Raw genomic sequence first — 25,547 nt, forward strand, 5'->3', positions numbered from 1 at the left:
AAGGTTAATCTTTCATTGAAAGCAAACAGCAGTGGGACAGAAGGGGTGGATGGTAGAAGAATATCAGGTTGTAGCTCCCAACACCAGCTGGTCTCTGCTTCTTCAGAATTAGTTTTTGTTTCTAAGGACTCCTTCAATGACTTTCTATTTGATTTCTTGATGAGAAGTGATTTTTTGATTGCTGAAAGAAATTGCTTTTTTCCCAGCTGTTCCAGATTCATAATTTAATGACAGATCTTCAGAAGCAAACCTGACCGGCACTTAGCAAAGATGCAAAGAGAAAACAAGACATGAAGAGGCTCTTCATTCTTATCCCTTGTGTAAGTGAAGGGCTTTGTTTCAACTAATGTTCAAATTAGAATACAGGATGTACACTAGGCAGCACAGCATCATCTAAGGGGATCCAGAGTAAGAGCCAAAATGAGTAAGCAGCTTCCCCACCTGCTAACACATATGCTGCCATCTGCAACTTACTGACCAAGGGGGAAGTTTGATCTTTTCCAAAGCAATGGCAGCGTGCTTTCGTCTGTACTATGGCTGAGTGCCTTCAGCCATCCTGTGCTATTGCCAGAATATTTGTTGTCACTGATGTTCAGCCAGCCCTGCAATATTTTACAGCCAGGTTTTGCACAGCACTACCAGTAAGGGCCAGATTTCACCCACTGTATATTTCTTCCAAAAACGTGATATGCTGCTGTACTTCACACCACCAAATTCCATGCAAAGTACTATGAGAGATCACACTGTATTTTTTTTTAGAGGAAACAAGACCCTCATGTTAATCTCTCTTGATTTTATGAAAGTCCTTAAAAACTAAATGAAAATTAGTTTTCCTTTACATCATTAATGCAAACACACGCCTGCACAAGTTTTACATAAATTAAAAGCTTGATCCTAAGAATCCTATAAAGTGAGTTTAAATAAACATTAAAGGGTCAGATAGAATTGTATATAATTTATATAATTTTGGGGAAAATTCTTCGATTTTTAAATAATCTTGCAAAAACTATGAATCTATGCTGTCTTACATAAAGTGGGAAAAAAAAAAAAAAAGACAGGGATATGTTTCTACCTAGCCAATAAGGGCTTTCTTGTAAAAAAGATTTATAAATTTGTAATAGAAGGAAAGTCTGAGGAAAGCAGTAGTATCTTTTAGCCAAGCATATAGGCTGCTTTAATGAAACCAGACAAGATTTTAGGCTTATAAATCCCTTCTCTTCAGGACTGACAAAGACTAGAAAAATCTCCAAAGCCACTCTGCAATGTAAGCTTTTTAAGTCCAAATGCCAAATTGATTTTAAATTTTTTAGTAGCATAAGTTCCCATTTATAAATTGCAAATTCTGACTATTTTGGTAAGATCAGATTTGTAAGATGATTGTGCTGACATGTCCTATAGCTACATTTAGGAACATTTGTCAATCAATACTTTCTTTAACTTGCTTTTATCATATTTGCATAAATATAGCAAATCAGTTAATGAGAAAACATTCTTCTAATCTCACTTTTCAGCCAGCAAGGCCACACGCTGCCTGAATTTTGTAAAAGATAAGACTGTCAGCACACCCAGAGAGAAAGAAGAATTTTAAAGCAGATAGTTGAAAATTACTATATAAACCAGTTTACAATAAAATAGTTCACAATTCATATGCATAATACATACATATTCTAAATAAAATTTACTATGTAATTAAACACCTGTTTATCCTGTAGCTGTTGCAATGTATGCAGTTCTTTAAAGTATCATACACAACTTCTGTGGATCCAAGTTATCACAGCAGACATTGGATTTTAAAAATTTCCTGCCATATTGTGGTTATCCTGACAAAGATGGGACCTTTGAACTGTCAGGTTGCAGCCCTGGATGACAAAAATCAAGAGAAAGAACATTACATCTAACTCCAAACCTTCATTGTTCTAAAGTCAGTTACATTTCTGATTCAATAAGTCTCAGATAAATTCAAATCTTGCTTCCAAACAATGCTTGGATGTGGAGTACTGTTACAGAAAACACTCTAAAGTTTCAACATCATCATTGAATCAGGCCTGCATGATTTTGTGGATGCCTGCAGTTCAATTTACTGATGGTATTGTTCTAAATATCCTAGTGAACCACGACACTAAAGACAAGGGTGAATACATCTGTGAAAACAAAAGCTCATTGACAGAGCTTCAGTGGTTTCCAGCTTGGAGAAGAACAATGTAAAGTGATTATTGCATTATACTTAGAAGCTTCAGATTTAATTTTCTGTTCCCTGTAGAGCAAATTATTTTGGATTTCAATAGCCATCTGTCCATAGCATCATATTGTGTCTTTATGGAGTGTGATGTAGGTGGATGATGTCATGAGAAACATGTATAAAGTTCTTTTAATAAAGAGTTTATACTGCTTAAAAATATAAATCTAGGCAGCATGAATCTACATAATATATAAATCTTTGAACCTATATAGTGCCTATTGGCAGTTCTGAACAACACTGTCATATTCTACCAGGTTCAAGAACATATCCATTTTACCTTGAGTTCTCTGTCATCCTCTTTTTCGCAATTAACCCCAGGATTTTTACCTGCAGTCTCAGTGTATATAGGAAATTATTTACAGTTATATAATACCTTGGGCATCTACATACATCAATGTGGTGCTAATATCTAGTTTTATAGTACTACTTTTCTTATTGAGTAAAGCTGAAAAAGCAACTGTGTAGGTTGTTCTGCTCTCTATATGTTGTTGCAGCTGATGTGCTACTAATCTTTTGTGCGTATAAGCAGCCAGACCTGCAGACTTTTTAGAACAAACAGAGAAAACTAATATTCTTTCCCTTTTCCACCTGACACACAAAGAAAATCCACCAGCAGTTCAGGTTTTTCAGGTTGGTCTAGATATTGGAGCACTATTATGTTTCCTAAAAGAGGCTCTGTAGGCCAATAATTGAATTATTTTAAATGATTCAATTTCTCCACATTCATTTGTGAAACAGTGATTCTCATTTCAGAAAAATAAAAGACTTTATTTATTTTTTTTTTTCCCCTAAAGATCTTTCCTCTGTAAAACAATAATACCAGTAAGCTTTAACAAGTGGCCTCTAGAAATGAAAGGAGAGAGCTTGGTTTAATACTTGTCCTGACCTGTCCTGGACTATCATTTTAACAGCCTCTAATAGACTTATATTCCACAAAGCTTTTACAATATCTTTTTATTTCATTTATGCTTTGAATAGCTTGTCTTTAATATAATCTGAAATGGCACTTACAGTAAGCCTAATACATGAGTACTCAAAAAAACCCCTGTGAGATCAAGTTTTACATTTTTTTATTTTTTAAAGTTATTTGACTGTCTTTTCTTGCATAAGTAGGATTTGAATAGTTAATTTGTAAAAAAATCCCAAACAAAATAACAAAACCTGCAGGTTAAATGATATTGGCAACTTACTGAAGTTTAGAAGGATATAACTTCATTTGCAGATGATTGATGTAATGTTTCAGGTTCCTGAAAAACTAAGTATGTTCATTAAAGGTTATAAAGCATCCGTGTGGCATCTAATTGCTTAAGGATGAAAGATTAATAGAAAATAGATTTTTTTTTTTTCACTTTCATACAATAAATGGATATTTGGAGAAAAAGTGGGAGAAAAGAATATTCAGACACATGTTCTTTACTAATTACTGTGGATCACAGACCTCAGATTACAGTTTGGGAAACATCAAAATAAATCATAAAAGAAAGCTACACAGATATCAGAATGATAACATGAAAAGAATAGACGTGTAGGAGGATAAAAGAAAATGGGAATCTGGGAGCAAAAATCAACATAAACCATTTTGATAATTTTTTGAAGAAGACAAGGGTCAGAGAATACAGCCACACTGATCAAGAGAAAGACAGTGGACTGTCAAAGGTGTAGACAGTGACCAAGAACTTAAATTGGCTAACCAGAAATATGGTTATATGTCTACATTATGCTAATTGTTTTTAGTGGTAGGGAGAATCACAGAACTAGAAAAAGTTAAATTTTTAGATTGGTTTTGTTGATCATCAGATCAATTGCTATCTCATTTAAAGATTTGTCAGCCGCTAATCTTATCAATATTCTATTTTTCATATTCAAAAGATGAGTAAGCCAGACTTTCATTTTTTAAACTACCTTGTTCTTCTTTTAGGGACTTTATGTAGTAACCTCAAAATAATTTGAAATACATTTTCTCATTCTAAGTTGTGAACTTACATATGTGTTCCGATTGCTAACAGACAATGCAGTCTTAGCTTAGGAAATAAAAAAAAAAAAAAAGAAAAAAGGGTATTCTCTATTTATTAACTGCCATATGACTTTAAGGTCATATTTGCTCAGTCTCAAAGTAGAAGTATTGTTTTCAGTCTTTGTCATGCCTCAAATGCATCATGAAAGCAGGAAGTCAAGCTGTGTCCTTTTCCTGCTCGCGCATCACCCACAGCTCTGCAATTAGAACTTATGGAGTGAAAAGGGAAACAGAAGGACTGAGAAGACTTTGTAGTATAAAAAAAAATGTTAAGTTTCTTCTGATATTGCACCGGTTAAGAAATAACTTAGCTAATGGCCTGTTTGTGAACTACAGACTTTTTTAAAATTGTTTAAAAAAATTAATATGAATAAGAAGTCTTTTATTATTTACCATTTAAACTAAGCAGCTTTCCACAGTAGAAATGCACCATTCAGATTTGAGAAGACTGATGGAAAAAGGTCCAAATACTAGTTGTGGTCTACAAGACATTTCTCTTCAAAAACATAGAGTATTCCATGTAAAATTAAGGATAAGGATGTATAGAGTGACTAGAAGGAAATTTAATATCAAAGCACTGGTATTTGCTAAACTGGAGAATTATCTCTCCAGGAAAAATGTAGAAGTTTGTGTACTTGTTACAATTTAAATTAACTAAGAGAAGAACAAACAATAACATAGTAGACAACGATTTTGCTAGCAAAAGGATGGAAATAGAATGAAGGAATAATTACTAAGACAGTATCAGTAACATCTGCAATATTAAATAACTGTACGTAGATTCCCTTTTTTATTACATGGCATTGAGACACAGGACCTGGTCCTGCAGAGCTTCTCCACTAACAAACCATTATATGCCTGCAAAATACCCCTATCAAATTACCTTTACAGGGCAAAATTATATTTTTTGGAAGAAGGGTCTCATTTCCTAGCACTGCTACATAATCATAAGCCCTCTGGGACATGGTAATGCCAAATTTATAATCCTGCTGTGCTTTTTATGCGTGTGTTTTCAAAAAGAAATATTTACACTAATACAGCAAAATGCTTGAATCAGCCCAGTATGTGTCATTTAGATGTTCTCTCAAAATCCTAAGGAATATTAAAAGAAATAATGGTGTCTCATTGACCTTAATGTAAGCATTATACAGAAGAAACCACAAGAAAATATTAAATATTTTTATTTTATTTGAAAAATATTAAACATGGCATCTAACGTATCAGCTGTTAATAGCATACATTTCTTGTGCTGCTTCTTGGGATGTAATCAAAGAAAAATCACTAATATGTCAGATATGGAAATTCAAATCTTAGTAGCATTTTGTATGCTACATTCATATATAAATATTATCATTCCCGTGTGGACCTTTTCTGTATACTTTTCCGTTATTGTTTTGTATAATACAGCACTGAAGTATGTTTGATGTACTGCCATGGTCATACTGAGATATATACAGAATAAAAAAATGTATAAAAAAAAAAAAGAAAAAGAAAAAGGAGGAGTATTGTACTTAATTGTTTTCTGTAGGAAAATGCTAGCAAGTGTAGCATTCTGTGACTGGCTTCTGTTGTTTCTGTCCTACTTCCTCTGCCATCCAAAAGGCTACCACTCACTGGCAAATCTGATAACCCTCACAAGAATAAAGGATGAGCTTCTGCATGCAGAGAAAGAGAGCAATGCCCACTAGGTGCCCTGAATCACAGTCTTAGCAACCAGGAAGGAGCATGAAAATAAAGCAGAACATAAAAGGCACACTGAAGAACATGAATTAATTCTTCACTATGGACTTTCCCACATTGAAAGCTAGGAGAGAAGGTGTGCAAGCCACCATTTCAGCACATAGACACAAAAAGCCTGTGAAGATAATCTCATTTACAATTTTGTTGCTGTTGTCTTATGTTGACACTGAATATTTGAGGCCAAAGCCTTTGACTTTGAGGCCCATTTTATTTTTTTCTTAATACTATCTATCTTTAAATAGAACACACAGAACACATTAACCTGCATTAAATTATTTTATATCTAGGAAAAAGTTCAATGAAAGCAACATGCCAAAAATATAAAATTAAGCTAAATTATTAAAATGAAGTTTTACGTATTACACATATTTTTAATTATTCCCATTTTTTTTTATTATGAAATTTCCATTGTACTTTTCATTATTATTTTCATACCTAAGCAGATATCAGAATTTCTTCTGGAACATAAAGATACTGTTGATGACCATGCCATAATTGTATAGCAAGTTGAAAAACTATTATATAAAAGATTACAAAATTTTATGAAAACACATTTCTTCAACAGCATCTTTTGGTCAAGAACAGGAAAAAATATTGCTATAGATAAATAATTTTGGGTTTATATTGTCAGCTCCTATTTATTTTTCAACAATTTTTAAAGTATAATGAAGAATATAAGTCTACCTTAATACTGTGCTTTGTTAATATGGCCTTGCAGAATGCTGTTCAGACAAGCAACAAAATTAGTTTAACAGCAATATGTATTTCTAAACATAAGACTTACCAGTATAGTATTTTTAATACTAGTTAAATGATCATGAAGAAAACTCTGGAGCTGTTATCTGTCATCACTGAATAACAGTATGCTTTCTACAGACACTAAGTTTAAAGAAAAACAAGTGTTGAACTGCAACAAGCACTGCATGCTTGTAAACTTATTACTGGCAAATACATCAAACTGGCACTCTGCATGTGTCAGTTTTGGCTGGGATAGAGTTAATTTTCTTCACAGTAGCTGATATGCAGATATGTTTCAGATTTGTGCTGGAAACAGTGTTGATAATACAGGGATGTTTTAGTTATTGCTGATAACTAAATTGCCAAGGCCTTTTCTGCTTCTCATCTCACACCACCCCATCAGTGAGTAGGCTGGAAGCTGGGTATGCAGGAAGCTGGGAGGAAGCACAGCTAAGACAGCTGACCCCAACTGACCAAAGGAATATTCTATACCATATAATCTCATGCTCAGCTTGTAATACTGAGGGAAGAAGAAAGAAGAGAGGATATTCAGATAATATAATTTGTCTTCCCAAGTGATGGAGCCCTGCTTTTGTGGAGATGGCTGCCTGCCAGTGGCAAGTAATGAACGAATTTCTTCTTTTGTTTTCCTTGTGCAAGTGGCTTTCACTTTCCCTTTTAAATGGTGTTTATATCTCAACCCACTTCTACTTTTCCCCATCCCACCAGAGTGGGGAGTGGATGGGTGGTGTTTAGTTGCCAGCTGGGATAAATAATGACAGAGAAAAATGCAAACAAGGCCTCAAACATTAACTGAGCAAGACTGGATAGGAGGAAAAATTTCCTCACTGAAAGGGTTGTCAAACACGGGAGCAGGCTGCCCAGGGAACTGGTTGAGTCACTATCCCTGGAGGTATTTAAAGGATGTGTAGATATGGTGCTTAAGGACAGGGATTAGTGGTGAACTTGGCAGTATTAGGTTAACAGCTGGTCTCAATGATCTTAAAGGTCTTTTCCAACCTAAATCATTCTATGATTCTATATTGAATACATTCAAGTTATTTCATCAATTTGCTGTGTTCCAATCTAGTCTCTGGTCAAGACTGTTACATTTCCTACCCTTCTGCATTATTTCTGTAATTTCTTTTTTACTTACATTTCTTATCAGAATCCGTACTGGAATCTATGATTTCAATTCAGCTTTCCACTTGAATTAATATTTAGATGAGCAGGCAACCTCAGAAAAACACTGCAGCCCTCACTGTGCCTGCTGTGCTCTTCAGAGACTTTTGGCACAACTTTCCACTCTGCCAGCTTGCCAACTTGGTGAAGGATGCAGTTGTCCTTGGCAGGGCTGTTCTACCCACCTGAAGCATATTGTATGAAAATTAGAATACAAGCCAAAGAGACTGCTAGATAACACCATGCAACTTAGGCAAACAGAATGTACATGGCCAGTCTGTAACAGTCTGGTTATATGATGGCCAGAAGTTACACTTCTGAAAACACAAAGAGTCTTTCAGCAGTCATAGTCTTTATGCCTTTCCTATAGACATCTATTTTCCTAGAAGAAGAATACTGCTTTGTGTTTACTATATAAATTTTATATCCCACTTCTTTTCTCCACAGACTGTTTCAAGTGACCAGCACAGATTTTATTAGCTTCAGTCTGGTAGTTAGGCTTAAAAGTTAGAGAGGGAACCTGACACTGGGAGAAGTGTATTAACTGAATATAATAAATCTTCTCACTGTGTTAATGCAGCATATTTTTATGGGTTCCTTTAAAGAATGTTTAAAACCAGCACTGACTCAAACTATATCTTGAAGTAGCAAATTGTCTGAAGATTCCACTGTTAATTTGTCCTATGATTGACAGGGTATGAATCATCCAGGTGAAAATGTTACAGAGCCAATGCCATTTTACCACTGGACGTGAGTGTAGAATTCTTTTCAGAGTGCTAATTCCATCCTGTTCCCTATCTCCAGGATGCTCAGATAGTTCAAGGCAAGATTGTAAAGCTACATAACTAGAGGAAGCCTGTCATGAGTGGTATATACAAAATCCCTGTATTTGTGGTCTACAGGATACCACAATTCTCCTGTATACTGAGAGGACAGAGTATTTTTACTCCAGATTATGAAATAGCTATCACAACCGTCATAAATTACTTAAACGCAGAGAACTGAACTTTTCACAATACACTATGCACGGTAAATTATTTTGCAGCAAATATATTTAAAAGTAAATTGCAGTTTATTCTGCATTCACATAAAGATTTTAGCATCTTTCCTTAACTGAATTTCCATCACACACCCCCCTCCCCCCGGGGTCAATAACGATATGTTAAAAATCATGGTGTTTTTATGTCAGAACTGGTGATCTGAAATGAGTGTCTTTTTTCTCCCACTTCAACTGAGTCCATGTTTCGAATGAAAAATGTTATTTTGCAATTGTTATTGTTAATCAAACCTTCTATTTCATATCTTTTTATTAAAATATGCTTAATCTTGTCATTAGAATTCTAATTAATCAGTTATGCTCACAGACTAATAATTTAGAAACAATGTCAAAGAAAATTGAAATGCAAATATACATGTGTCAAACATAAGCATGCTCTGAATCTTTATTAAACCATAGTTAAGATTTTGTTAAAAATCAGCCACAGTTAATTGTGCTACATAACTTGACTTTTCTGGGGAATAAAAGAAGTATGAAGTCTGCAGTTCTTAAGTGAAGGCTGATACTAGGTTCTGTTCTGTGAAATTTTTCTGCAGTCATCTCTAGAAAAGAGTGATGTCCTCCTGCATACACATCATGCAGACAAACACCCTCAAATCTTTATTCAATAAGCTAACTTTACTATTAGAGAAAATTTAATTTTATTCTCTACTGAAAAGGATAACATCTCCCTGTACACTAGGAAACGACTGTAGACACAAGGATGCAGTAATAATTTTGTTAGTCCTTATTGGTAAAGCAATACTTCCTCCAGTCTCCCTAGTGATATTGCATCACTGCTAGGATTTGTTTGTTAAACCACTAAAATATTAACCCTATGCTGCCATAATTACTGACAGAGAGTTTATTCTAAAGAGCAATATGACCAGTCACATATTCTGTCACAGCAAATCAATGCACAAAGAAAAAAGTAAAAAGCACAATGGTTAAAAACATGGTTTAAACCATGGTTTGCAACCATGGTTTAAACACAGCTATGCTAAAATCATTGCTTTTCTTTCAATTTGTTAACAAAATTAAGCAGCTGTCTTTTATGTAGCTATTTTACACTATCTGCATATTCTTTCACAAAGATGCCAAACTTTCTGTGAAATTACGTCTTAATAATAATTCTAATTCCAGTTATTAAATTTGTAACTGGCATTCCTCACCTTAAAGCATGGAAAAAAACATTTAGAATTTATCATTGTAAAACAGTATTAGGAACCTACTAAACACTGACAAAGAAACAGAGGAAGACTGTAAAGCTGAACACAGAAAATGGAAGACCATCATCTAACCTTGCTATCTTATAAGCAGAAGGTTTATCAATATAAAAAAATAGCCCGAATTTGAAAGACAAAAATGGGTTAGATTGGTAGGATAACTAGGATTGCTATGGAGATAGTTCAGGGAGATGGGATTATCAGCAAAGTCAAGTACTAAAATGAGGTTGAGGACCTTCATTAGCAGAGAATAAGAGGACACTAACTACTTCAGGGAGAGTGGTTTCTATGGAAGCAAGAGCAGAACAGAATTTGAATTTGAATTTGGACAACTAAATTGCTTCAGGGTAAGAAAACACTTCTAAGAGATGTGATAAGCAACAACAAACTTTATAACCCTGTAAAAAAAAAAAAAAAAAAAAAAAAGAAAAGAAAAGAAAAGAAAATCAAGAGTTCAGCATTACAGAAATTCATGCTATAACACACAAAGGAGCCAGAACCCCATGATGTTAAAGTGAGAGAGAGCAATGGAGAGCTTACTTCCATATTAGGTTGTTTTTTTCTTGACCTTTCTTGATTTGTCCACAATTAAGAATATAAACAAGATATTTTTAAAAGTTGCAAGACAAATTGAAAATAAATTAAAAAATAAAAGCAAGAGAAAAAGAGGTAAGAAAAGGAAGTAAAAGGATGCAAACTCTTTGTATCTTTCTGGAAGATGTAGCTATGAAGAAAAAAACAGGAAATTCTGATTTACTGGTAAGGCACCATGAGAATATTCTCAGATATTGTGAAAACTTAAATTACTCTTTAAAATTGAAGGGCACAGTCTGTATTTGCTAAGATCAATCAAAATACAAAGTTTTGTTTCATTAACATTAATACTGTTATCGGCAAGGAAAAAAAAAGTAAAAAGATGAAAGAAAATCTGCTACAATTCTGAAACCATGGATAAAAGATTTACTATGCTGCTGCTTCCTTTGCTGAGTAACACATTAAAAGGGACTAACATAAATACACTGTAAAACAGGGTCTAAGTTTCTGGGCTACTAAGTTAATTGGCAGCAACTTTACTGATATTTTGATTAAACTATGACCAGTGCTGCTGACAGCTGTGTAACTAGATAGACATTAATATTATACTGTAAGCATTTTTAATGAATTAAGCTTTCCTTCTTTAATGATAAAGGAAAAAATTCAAATAGCAGCACAAGTTTTATTGCATTTTCATATTTGTGTTAACATGTATTCCACCATTGTATTTCAACACACAGTTTCTTGTCCCTGTGACTATTAAGTATTCTCAGTTTTTTTATAAAACCATTAATCTGGCAGAAATTTGTTACTGACATTTAACCGAATTAACATTTTTGCTAAACAGCATTCATCTTGTTGGAACAAGTCCAGAGAAGGGCCATGAGGATGATCAGGGGACTGGAGCACCTCCCGTACGAAGGTAAGCTGAGAAAGTTGGGGCTGTTCAGCCTGGAGAAGAGAAGGCTGTATGGAGACCTCATAGCAGCCTTCCAGCATCTGAAGGGGGGGCCTACAAGGATGCTGGGGATGGACTCTTCATCAGGGATTGTAGTGACAGGACAAGGGGTAACGGGTTCAAACTTAAACAGGGGAAGTTTAGACTGGATCTAAGGAAGAAATTCTTTACTGTTGGGGTGGGGAGGCACTGGAATGGGTTGCCCAGGGAGGTTGTGAATGCTCCATCCTTGGCGGTGTTCAAGGCCAGGTTGGATGAGGCCTTGGGTGGCATGGTTTAGTGTGAGGTGTCCCTTCCCATGGCAGGGGGGTTGGAACTAGATGATCTTAACGTGCTTTCCAACCCTAACTATTCTATGATTCTATGATCAATAATATGTTTCTGAGAAAGCAGTGCTCTCCTTTTTCTTACATAGATACTACAAAACTAGCAAATGCAGATTTTTATTTCTGGCTTTTAGCAAAAGACTTTTTTGGTTTCAGCCCAGCCTGCAACTCATAACCACACAGCCACTTGCTCACTCCTCTTTTTAATCCCCCCCATTCCTGGTGGGATGAGAAGGAGAATTGAAAGAATGCAAATCACATGGGTTGAGATAAGAACACTCCAGTAACTAAGTTATAACAAAAAGCTACTACTGCTACCACCAGTAATAATAATTATAAGGGGAAGAGAATATAAAACTAAAAAGGGTAAAGGTAAAGGAAACAATAAACATGAGTGATGTTCAGTGTTCACCACCGGCCGACCAATACTCAGCCCAACCTGAGCAGCAATCTGGGCCTTCTGGGTCACTCCCCCCAGTTTATATACTGGGCATGATATGCTGTGGTATGGAATGCCCCTTTAGCTCCTTTGGGTCAGGTGTCTTGTCTCTGTTTCCTTCTGGGTTCTTGTGTCCCTCTTCACTGGCAGAGCACGTGAAACTTGATGTGAAGTCCTTGACTGAATTAAGCATTACTTAGGAGCAATGAAAACACTGGTGTGTTATCAGCATTGTTTTCAGACTAAAGCCAAAACACAACACTGCACCAGCTACTAAGAAGGAGAAAAATAACTGTTACAGCTGAACTCAGGACATTAAACTATACCAAAAAAAGATGACAATATAAGCATCTGTACTAATCTTATACACTGCATACTAAAAATGAAAAAAATGAAATATTTTCATTTTAGAGGCAACTGCTGCTATTACAAAGAAAATAGAGATCACTTGCTTAATTGGAAACAGTTTGTTCTACCTTCTTTAATAAAATATCGATAAACATTAATGTGAAAATGAAAACTATTTCATATTACATTATAACATATACAGCACTCTGTACAGCAACAATCAGCTCTGTAAGCTGACAAATGCCATTTAGGCAGTAGTATCTGCAATTTCATTAAATAATGACAGCATATAGTCGATAATCCATATACATATGTAGATTTTGCTTTTAGCATCATCACCTACAGTTCATTCATTTTGTAATTCATACCATATATCTTAAGTTGGGATTTTTTTTAGTTTTGTGAGGCTTGTTTTTAAGCAATTTCTACAGTATTTTATTGCCTCTGACTCTTGAAATATCGAATAAAAACATTTTCTGAGTTTCTCAGGTGGTGAATTTTGGAATGGAAAAAGAAAATGAGTATCTAAATAATTTGTTGGGATTGTGAAGATATTTGACATTCTATACTCAAGGACTTTCTTTCAAACTCCATTTTAGCACAATTTCAGTATTCAGTGCTCTTAATTTAGACTGAGTATTAGTTATACGGAAGTTTTAATGTCTTCCATTAATTATTTAATTAAAAGGAAAGTTTTAAAAGCTGCTTACCAAACCTTATACAATCATAAAGCTAACAAAATTCTTTGCAATATCCAACTCTACTGAGCACTCTTCAACAAACTTTTATTTCTGAAAATATTTACAGCATTTTTAAGCATTCAGGAAGGATTAAATTTCTCTTTTTGCAGCACAACAACTGAATGTTAGTGGATCTCATAACCAGCAGCTTAAATAAATACCTTCTTCCTGCAGGTCATCATTATATATTTGCTTGGTTTTTCATCAATTATGTTATATGTTTTGTTTCCAAATTTACATTTCTATTTCCCTCTTTTGATAAGCAAAAGAGAACAGAGCACTTGAAGAGATCACAGGAGACATTAGGCATGCCCAACCTGCAATCACAACCAATTTACATCTGACCCAAAGGGCACATTGAACTTTTCCCCAGTGTTCCACCCCACACCATGGGTCGCATGTCCTAAATAAGGACACTAATTATCACCACTACAGCATGTTGTTGTAAGAGGAGACAAGACATTGAGGGCACAGTCAAACTCTTACATTCATGAAATAACAACAAAATATAATTATTTAATACTGCTCCAGGTCTTTGACTGAATACAGCTTTCTGAAATAGAAAAATAATAAACACACAACAGCAAATGATGTCTTAGGCATTTCTTTATGACTTTTATTGAAGTACAGGTGATAAACAGGTATCTGCATATTTAACTAAAAATATATGCTTGTGCAGCTAAAAACAGGGAAAAAAGTTCAATGAAACAGGGAGAAAAGTTCCTGAACTGGAAAACACTCAAAACTCAGCTTTATATTCAGCTTGTAGTATTTTATTCACTTTAGTTAGCAAATTATAATGATATCATGGAATTTAGAAACCCACACATATTTGTAATTATTTCTTCATGTTCAAAAATAGTAAAATTGTGATATTAACTGAGATATGCATAAGAACCCTTTCTTTATAAACACTGATATGCAACTGAAATACAAACCACACTGAAAGGTTACACAAATTGCTGATTAGTCTGGAAGAAAGTCAGGCTCATGGAGAGATAGGAGATTCTACAAAGAAGTATGCCTGCAGAAACTGTATTTTATCCCCTAGTGTATATGTATTACAATACAGTATTTAATTGCTATTTATGTAATCCCTCTCCGGAGGACCCTTTCTACCCTCCCTTTTCATAAACAGCATAGCTGGCTTCATACAGGAAGAGTTACTTCACGTTTTCCTATACTGTTGTGACTTAATGTTTGTCAAAAATTATTCAGTGCACAGTCTGCGGATAAAGTACCAACCACAGAGTTATCCGTTTTCTCCTTATAGATCTATTCACTGTATGAGATAAATCTGGATATCCACCACATATCTTTATTCAAGAATTTTTCCAGAGTAGAAACCAGTTCTTTAGGCTACAGTAGACAAATGACATATTGTACATATTACTTCTCTGTGGCATACTAATTGCAGTCTACCTCAGGTTTAGAAATCTTTCCAAGAAGCTTTGCACAAGCACTGGAAAATACAGGAAAGAGGATGCATTACTGCAGGATGCTGCTGTGAATTGGTGTGATGTGGCAGGTAGTTACTAGATATTCTCTTTTAGTCATTCAGTAGTATATAATCAAAAACCTTGCAATCCTGATTACAAAAGTATTAAAGCCTATGATCATAAAGGACATTCCCTAATCCAAGGATATTTTTCTGACTTACCTGAAATGTTATTTGAAAAAAATATAAATATGATTCTGAGAGCAGGGACAGGAATATGAGCTTGGCTTTTTTTAAATAAGTTGTCGTGTTTTAAGCCCAGGCCGTAAATCAGAACCACAAAATCCACTTCCCCCCCTCCCACCTTTCTTCCCTCCGCTCCTGGAAGGACGGGGAGGAGAATCAAAAGAATGCAACTCCCACGGGTTGAGATAAGAACAGTTTAATAACTAAGGTATGACACAAATCACCACTGCCGCCACCAACAATAACAACAACAAGAGAAATAACAAGGGAAGAGAATACGATACCGCCCGCCGGAAAAGACAGCCCGAGCAAAAAGGGGACGTGGCCTTCCGGGTAGCTCCCAGTTACATCCCCTGGCATGACGTGCTGTGGTATGGAACACCTCCTTGGCCAGTCTGGGTCAGGTGTCCTGTCCCCGCTTCCTCCCGGCCCCTCCTCCTCCCTGGCAGAGCATGAGACTCACAAAGTCCTTGGTCAGTCTAAACATCAGTGTTATCAGTTTTTTGTTCCCAGGCCAAAAGTCAAAAACACAGTGCTGCAACAGCTACTAAGAAGGAGAAAAACTGACTGCCACTGCTGAACCCAGGACATAAGTGCTGTAAAAAAATAGGTTGTTCAACTATACTCACTTCAAAGTTCTCTTTCCATCTCAGGAAGCTTAGTTTTGTTTTGGTTTGTTTTTTTTTTTTTCTTGACCAGTACTAATAGAATTTGAAATATAAGAATGAAATATTCCCATTCAACTTAGTGTCTCCAACTCCTCTCATCTCCCCACCCCTGCAATAGTTTGTTGGTTAGAGCAGGAGGCTAAAGGTACAGATAAGGTCACTGCAAGCAGTTCTCAAAAGTGGAGACATGACCTGACCTTGCAGCCTAGAATATTCATTATTAGCTTTTACTTATATATGTATACACACACAAAAAGCAATGTTAGCTGTATTTTAGGAAGGAACTTGGATCTCTGTTCAGTTCTGTGAAAGAGCATTCAATGGGTGCCTACCTTCCCAGTAGAGGTGGAGGAAGCCACCAAATACAAATACATATTTCCTGGAGCTGTGCATTCCAGTGCTTTGAAAGGCCTCCATGCTGCTTTCAAGTGTGAGTCAGTCTCTAATGTGCACTGAATAATTAATCAATGCACACATGTCAAGCCCCATACCTCCACTGGCACACCAAATTCTCTGTGCCCATGAAGATCATGAGCATGTAGCAATGTGGGCATCACAGTTATCTGTCAGAATGCTCAACATGGCTGCTACAGTGCAGTATCTATTTCGCAAAAAACACTCACTTTTCTTCTCTACCTCTAGAAAAAAGTTCTTAACAGAAAATAAGATGTTCCCAAAACAAAATAAAGAAGGTGGCAATGTCTCAGCTGATGTTTGGGATAATAATATCAATGTCAGACCCAGAAATGTTATGACATTTAACTGGAAGGTGTCCAAGTCTTTTGCCAGATGTAGTCCCAAAGTACTTCTCATGAAATCCCAAAGCAAAAGTTTCATACTGCAGACACGCAAGACAACGGTCCCAGCTACTAAAACGTTCCTTACTTTTCATAAAGGTTATTAAGTAGACATTATCATTATTCAAAACACACTATATTGCTTTTAATTTTTTTCCCATGAGTACATACTAATGTAGCAGCTGTCACTTCTGATTCTTTTCCTCAGGTATGGTGGGGAAGAAAAAGTAGTAAAAACATCCAAGGTTAGATGACAGTTTCAAATACAAAATTCATTGTTCACTTAAACAACAAACAAACAAACAATCCCTTGGTACTTCTTTTTCTCTGGTGAGGGGTATGAACTCAGAAGGCCAAAAGTGTAAAATGTGTTAACACAAGGGGAGGCTAACAACACAACTGTAAAATTAAAATAGAGCTTTCATTTGCAATGATTGAAATCATCAACACAGGATTCTGCCTGTAAAACTACAGTGGCTTTCTCACAATTATGGGATGATGACACTATATCAAAGAAGTATTTAAGATTACTTAGCATGCATGGACAGAAAAAATATAGAACACAACTGAAAAGCTTATAGGAATTAGAATTGTCAGATTTGCCCTATTTCTAACTCTTTTAATAAGATTGCCAAGCTACGACTTCCATAATATTTCAGTGATGAGTTTTGTCCACATCACTTAACATATTTAACATAGCAAACACATAAGCTTTTCTTACCTTCCCTTTAAAAGCAAAGAAAAAGCTATGTGGTAGCAAAACATCATTCCTCCACAAGTTTTCTAAGATTAATGTGCTGAGTTTGCAGGGAGCATGTGGAGGTTCTCTTTTTTTGTTTGGGTTTTTTGGGGGTTGGGGTTTTTTTTGGATGGGGGGTGGTTGGTAACTGATTATCATCATCTGATGTCATATGAACACTAGCTAGTATTATATAACCCTGCAAAATGTCATTCAGTTTATTGTGCTAACAAATTGGAGACATTGTCCATTATCCTTCACTCTCCACATGCAGTTAAACGATATTACTTACAGGAATTCGGCTTGATAAATGTTTCATGAACAAATGCCAAGAGCTCCTTACCTTTCCTAACCACTAGACAACCTTTCACTGAATTATAGTTTGTTATGCTGGCTGCTACTGGTGGGAACAGCTAATCTGCTCTCCTTCAGAGTGAGCTAGGAGGAAAAAAAAAAAAAGACATTTATATTGTCTTCTTGCTACAACAGAATTATGAACCTTTTGATTTGCCATATGCCAAAAGGAAAAGCTTTGAACAGCTATTCAATAAATACAAGTGATTGCAATGATTTTAATTCCCACTTGAATGATACTGTTAGTATGGCAACTAACCATTCTGATCCAGTTAAGCCAAAACTGCTTTCAGATTTCAAAAAAATTTCAATAGGTTTTCTTTCAGTAATGTACTTTGACTTCAAGTTTCAAAATTAATAAATTTCAGGAGGGACCACAAGGATGATCATAGGGCTGGAGCACCTCTGCTATGAAGACAGGCTGGGATGCCTGGGCTTGTCCAGCCTGGAGAAGAGAAGGCTCAGGGGAGACCTTAGAGCAGCCTTCCAGTACCTAAAGGGGACCTAAAAGAAAGCTGGTGATGTACTTTCTACATGGGCATGTAGTGATAAAACAAGAGGGAATGTCTTTAAGCTGAAAGAGGGTAGGTTTAGATTAGATATTCAGAAAAAGGTCTTTATTGGAAAAAAGTCTTTACTGTGAGGGTGATGAGGCATTGGAGCAAGTTACCCAGAGAAGGTGAGGACACCCCATCCCTGGAAGTGTTCAAGCCCAGGCTGAATGGTGCTTTGAGCAACCTGGTCTAGTGAGAGGTGTTCCTGCCCATGGCAGGGGGGTTGGAACTAGATGACCTTTAAAGTCCCTTCCAACCCAAACCTTTCTATGATTCTACAATTGAATATTTGAGCTAGAATACTATGAGGACACAGTAAAAAGGCAAATGGTAACTTGGGACAGAAAGATAATGAGACAGTCTGATAGAAGCCTTTGTTGGTAATTGGGACATTCAGCAAGGAAAAACCAAACACAAGTGAGCAGATCTAGCATGTCAGCTTCACAAGTAAGGATGGTCAAACTAAGGAGCTGAAGCCACACAGTGACACAGGAATTATGCTATTTTGCTTTCTTTGTTCTTCCTAGTTGTTCACAAAAATCATCCCCTTTTTGCTTCAGAAATCATCATCCTATACTCTGCTTTTGAGCAATCTTGAGAGAAATTAACTAGCTTGCTTATGCAGAGAAACACTACTTTATTGTTCATTACACACCCTTACTCTTTTCCTGCAACACTGTTGCTTAGAGACTCAAAACTTTGCTGTAACTTTTAAAGGCAATGCTAAGTATTCCCTCAGCATCCCCTGGCTTGGTCTATAACAAGAAATACTCACTTTGAGTAGGAGTCTGCATTCCTTGTAAAGGTAGCTTGCTTGATGGCTTCAGTGGGAGTCTTAGTTGCAGAAAAAATTCAAGATAGCACTTATGATGTGCAGCACTTCTGTGTGCTTCACAGAGCAGATAAATATAGAAGTCTACATGCACAGACCTATTTTCAGAGGCTACTTAATTGAATTTATTTAAACTCACTATAACTCTAAGTATTCTGTTTGTAAATATGTTGAGATCATTCTTGGGGAAAAATAATTTTATGTTTAAACACAGAAAGATAAAAGCAAGTGGAAATAAATGGCATCATAAGCAATGCACCTCTCTCTTGGAAAAGTTCAGTAGATCATGGAAAGCCTCATGGATATGTAAAGTATATAAGACACCTAAGCACCTTTAAGAAGCATAATTACTAATCATTTCCATACTCTGATAATATTAAAACATCAAAATACTTAAAAGTAAATCAATTTTGCTATATAGGAGTTTCAAATAGACAGTAGAAGCAACTGGATTCTGTTCCTTATGTGTTTACTTACAATGTCATATAAATAAATAATAATTAAAAAAAAAATGGTCAAGCAGCCCTTTAGCTCACACAGTTGACATCTCTAAAAAGCTCAAAAAGCTTTTTAGGCTGTTCCTGGCTCCTCATTGCAGGCCACCAGGGGAGCCTGGCTCAAAAGCAGCTGCCACAGCCAAATTAGAAGATCTGTCATCCTCACAGTGCAGTTCATGGTAACAGCTATTACATGATTTCAGGAGCAAAAGGCAGTGGGAGAAGAGGCACTCCATTGACAGCCCCTGTATACCTTGCAGGAAGGCTCCAGAACCTCCAGACAAAAACCAGCATGCAGGTATGGAAGATATTAGAGTAGCAACATTAAAAACACTAAGAAACAAGACTTGTAAGAGTTTAAGAGGTTGCAATTATTTTAACATGGTACAGGAATTGGCACTGATAATGACAGTTCAAGATAAATTAAATTCTGAACCAACAAAATTCATTCTCTTTCTGAAGAAGATAATCTAGAGAGGAAATAATTGAGACCCAGCTGACCAGAAACCACCAACAGTTATGGGAAAAAAAAAAAAAAAAAAAAAAGTGACAAAATTAAAGTGAAACTGTACACAGAAGTAAGTTACAGTGAGAAATTGACTGATTTTTTGGGAAGGGTTACTTATATCCACCTGTTTGAACAATTAATATGGATTATTTATTTCTGATTTTGACTATTGGTAATTTTAATTTCTTTCCAACCCTAAACGAGCAGTGTAATATTTCATTTTCAAACACACAAGAGCTTCAAATGTGTCTATAAGGTTATGCCATGGTTTAAGCCCAGCCAGCAACCCAGACCCACGTAGCCGCTCTCTCACTCTTCCCCCTTCCTCTCCCTGCTTCTGGAGGGATGGGGAGGAGAATCGAAAAAATGTAACTCCCATGGGTTGAGATAAGAACAGTCCAGTAACTAAGGCATAACACAAATCACTACTGCTACCACCAATAATAATAATGGTAAGGGAAATAACAAGGGAAGAGAATACAACCGCTCACCACCCACCAACCGATACCCAGCCCTACCCGAGCAGTGATCTAGCCCTTTCGGGTAACTGCCCCCAGTTTATCTACTGGGCATGACGTGCTGTGGTATGGAATACCCCTTTGGTTAGTTTGGGTCAGGTATCCTGTCTCTACTTCCTCCCAGCTTCCTCTCCTCCCTAGCAGAGCATGAGACTCAGAAAGTCCTTGGTCAGAGTAAACATTACTGAGAAGCAACTAAAAACATCAGTGTTATCAGCACTGTTCCCAGGCTGAAAGTCAAAACCACAGCACTGCACCAGCTACTAAAGAGAAAAATGACTGCTACTGCTGAACCCAGGACAGGTTATTGTTCTGTTTCACATTAGTTGAGGGTGGAGACTGCAGGGAAGAGGGCATGTTGTTTTGTTTGGGGGGGGGAGAGAGATTCTGTTGGGTTTTTTTGGGTTTTCTTTCCACGAAAAGCCTCATAAACATAAAACTTTAAACTGAATGTGACTTCAGCTTTGGGGGGGGGGAGGGGGGGAGGAAGAAGAGAGAAAAAGGGAGCGGAAGATGTAAACATAATTAATAGCTCCTTGTATATATCCTAAAAGACGTTGTAATTGCTTATGAGGGAGGGTACTGGAATCTCAAGTTTGGAAGTACATTTATCACAGTAAAACTGAAGGAACACTTTGAACTGTCAAGTGCCACTGTGTAAGCATCTTGCAATGTACTGCATACAACATTTATAAAAGGCCCTTTACAGGAGACATGAATTTCACATATGGTTTTAGCCTAAAGGCAACGGGTGTTCTGTTGTTGCTTTTAATGTCACACTATATCATATGCAAGTTATAGGTACATATCAACATCTTGCATTGTATAATTCCACCATACTTCACTGAAATGTTAAGCTTTCAGCACTCTCGCCCACAGTATGATAATTACAGCCATTCAAGCACTCAAACTGGCACATTTTTTTCCACAGAATATCATGGGTTATTCAGACATTTCACACACCACCTCCTCCTACAATTTTCTAAGTAGCACTAAAATACATAAGAAAAGTGAAGATGGCAAGCAGAGTGTGCCAGATAAGACTAGGAAAAGCAGACCTTTATCCTCAGTTGTGTTCTCAACCTGCAACACCAAACTCCAGCCACTTGTTCTCTCTCCTTCCCTTCTCCTTCCTCCATCATATGATAATGTAACATGTTCCTCTTTGATCTTTCCAAGCATATTTCAAGCTCTTTTGAAGACTGTATATATGTAGTTTTTATAAATCCTTTTAAATATTTTATAGTTTTAATGGCTTCCCAAAGTATAAGAGGCTTTTAAAATTTAATATTCACATGGCCTATCCTCTCACGTTTATCTTCAAGAATGCTGTGAAAACCACGCTGAGTGCCCTTGTCCTTTGTATTACCCTCCTGGAATTTCATGGCTTCCTGCATGAATAGTCATACTAATTTAGTTAGTAGGGAACACCTTGAATATATCCTGCTAGGAACTATGCCTCTGTAATGAACTGTCATTCTGATTTTAGAAAGCATTGAGAAATGGGTGTGTTGTTTCTATTTTTATGATAGCAATTACACAGTTTTACAAAAACATTTTTTCCCCTTAAAAAAAAAACAAAAAAAACCAAAAACACCCCCCCCCCAAAAAAAAACCACACCTCACTTTTATTAAGGTGTTAATTAAGAGCTGGAATTGAGAAAATTCCTGGAAGTACTAAAGGCTTAGAGAAAATGTTGCAAAGAATAATTGTGCTGGTCCTGCTTACTTTAGCTATCCATTTGAGTTTGCATTACATATTTAAGTGCTTATAGTTACACACAAAATATATTCGCAGAGCTTCATAGAATCATTCAGTTTAGAAAAGACCTTTAAGCTCAAGTCCAACCAACATCTCACTAAAAAGGACAATCTTAAAATGTAAAAAATAAAAAATCTCTGGTGGTTTTTTGATGTAAGGTGGAGGAACAGGAATTAGGGAACTAGTGAATTGAACTGATATATCTGTCAGAATTCATGCAGATTCACCAACTAATAACTTGTCATGATACTTAAAAATGTATCAGACATACATTTGATAAGAGAAATTGTTTGCAGCCTGATACTCACAACATATACAACAGCCCAAAGGTGTTATTCCTCTGCACTGTGGCTAAATAGACAGATGTAAATGAAAGCTGCAATGATCACCATAGCGGTGACTTTTTTTTTTTTTTTTTTTTTTTTAGCAATATTGTCATCTGCAGCATCCTTCCAGTAAATTGATTTAGATATAAATAATTACATGGATGCAATGGACTGCAATTCAGTGGACTTGTGTAGCCATACAGGACTGAACAAATAGAGGCTTTCATGAGTAACTCACTTTGTTTTCATCTTTAATTTTTCAGTAAGGAGATTTTACTATGATACTTAACAGAAAATGAATCTAAAATTTCTAAAAAAAACCCGCTATATAATGAAGCATTCAAAAGCTATTAAAGCACTATGGCAGATTGATTTCCTATTTCTCTTAAAAATATCCTACTAGGGTAATTCAGTTGTTTTGTAGAAGCACAGAAGAAGTATACATAGATTCAACATGAAGGAAACTTGTTCCTGAACATCTCTTCTAGACATAAACTACAGTGTCAGGGATTGAACGGGGAGTCTCAAATATTTAAACTCAAGCAGAAAATAAGGCCTTTTAAAGAAATAAAAATATTTGCCGTTATCAATTTAATTAATATTCAAAAGCAGCTCAGGACAATGTGCTCAGATATTCCTTTCTAGTTGCAAATGGGTTTCAAGGGCAAACATTAATGACTTTCAGAGGAGTGACTAGGGGTGAGATAGCATCATTGTTTGAAGCCACCATTATCAGGAAATGCTTCTTCCTCCAAACTGCTCTTTAGGTTATCTACAGATTATTAGTTCAATAACATCTATTACATGTTAATAATAGCACCAGATTAACTACAGGCCAATATTCCTTTTTTCCATTATACAACACGTGACACTAGATCTACACATCTTTTAGCTGTTAAAAAGAATTAATAACCTCCTCAACCAAAAGCTATAAGTGGTTTGCAAGATTGTGCTATTAGTTTTATAAACTCTCATCACATTTGCTATCAAAGTCAGGGTTGTCCCCTTGCTCTCCTAATCATCTGCTGTGATACTGCTTATGACTTTAGTCCAACTTCTTCTCTCCACGTTAGCAGAGGGTACCACTGGCCCTTAACCAGCACTTCTCCCTACTCTTTCCCTACCAGCAGTTTTGAGAGGCTGTATGCAAATACGGTGCTGCAGAATTACAGTCCTGATAGTCATCAGCCAGGGTAGACATCTTTGCTTTGTCCTGCTGCCTAACTTTGTCAGTGTTGTTATTAGTACACTGCTCATGCTGGTGTAATATGTACATAACCAATTAAATCTCCACTTTGCTTTAATCCAGCAATTCCTATAATACTTGTTTCATTTTCTACTACTTATAATAAATCCTCATATGCCTCATTTGTTTGAGAAAATCCTCCATATTGAGCTAGTAAATTTAGAAGAGTCTTGATGCTGATACTAAAAGGGGAATGCTAGGTAACAGTAATTTCTAATTTCCATGGGATTTGTCTGAAATATTTCATACCATAATGATGGCTTTCACTTTGCTCTTATGAATTGTTGTCTTTGTCCTGTTTTGTTTTTTTTTTCCACCTCTGTACACAGAGATTTGCAATGTATCCATTGTTTCATTGCTTACAAGCCATACTGACACCAGTATTAAGGGAAGTAGAGGTGGGAGGACTTTCATTGTCAAGCTTGGCAACATCAGAATTGCAAGTATGAGCTTTGTCTATTAAAAGAGTTCTTCTGTTTTGTGCCAAGAAGCCAGACAGCATTTGTCACTGGAGTAACACATAGATAAGAGCTGCTTTGTTGCTGAACATTCAAAGGTTTCTATCTTCCTTTCAGTAGGTCCAGAAAATCCCATAAAAATCAACAAGGTTTAAGCAGAGCTTCTGGGTTTCATTCTAAGACCAGTACAACTTAACTGGCCCACAGAAGAAGTAGTGTCCTTTGTGTTAATTCTTAATAAAGCACTTTGGTTGACCTTGACCCAAAATGCTGAAATTACAAATTAACTTGTGTGAGCTATTATACTAAAAATATAGGAAGTAGCTATTTACAGCATTATTTACTACTTTTCATTTCAATGATATCTCTATTAAACAGTATCAATATGACTAGCATGTATTTAAAAACAATTTTTGTCATTAAAATTAAAAAAAAAAAAAAGAAAATGCATGATACGAAGTAAAACTAAACTTGTTTGAATGTTGGAAGAATTACCTTATTTCTAATATAAATAGGGCATTCTTCCTCATGATGTTAAATGAGACTGGACAATATACCACAAGGACCTATGCAGCATGAGAAATGAAAAAACCGTGACACAACAGGTCTTTTCTTCCTTCATGTAAGAACTCCATTTCTCCTATTATAATACCAATTATTATATTATTTCTCCTATTATTATACCAGATTTCCTTTTTAGGTCTAATGATGGAAAACAGGGGTGACAAATATAATTTGATGTTGACTTAGAAGTGGGTTTATACTGCTTATATTTTATTATTTCTCTAGCCCAATTTGTGCACTATTTTATATTTCCTTGTAGCCATTTGTGATGAGAATTGAATATATTTGAGACTGTTTATATCTCTCTGCCTCAGCAGAGGTGGAATATAGTAAGGTAGAAGAGTTTTGTGTAAGGTGGGGGAAATACTGTGGGAGAAAAGAAGCAGAATTTCAGTCAATGATTTGTAGAAAATAGAAACACAGGAAATACTGTCTTATGGCAAGCAAATTATATTCTTCATGTGTATATTCCTTAAAGGCAACATTTGCATACTTTGAGAGTCATGCAGAATACTCTTCT

The sequence above is a fragment of the Psittacula echo genome (assembly GCF_963264785.1).
Source record: "Psittacula echo genome assembly, chromosome: 2".
Classification (NCBI taxonomy): Eukaryota; Metazoa; Chordata; class Aves; order Psittaciformes; family Psittacidae; genus Psittacula; species Psittacula echo.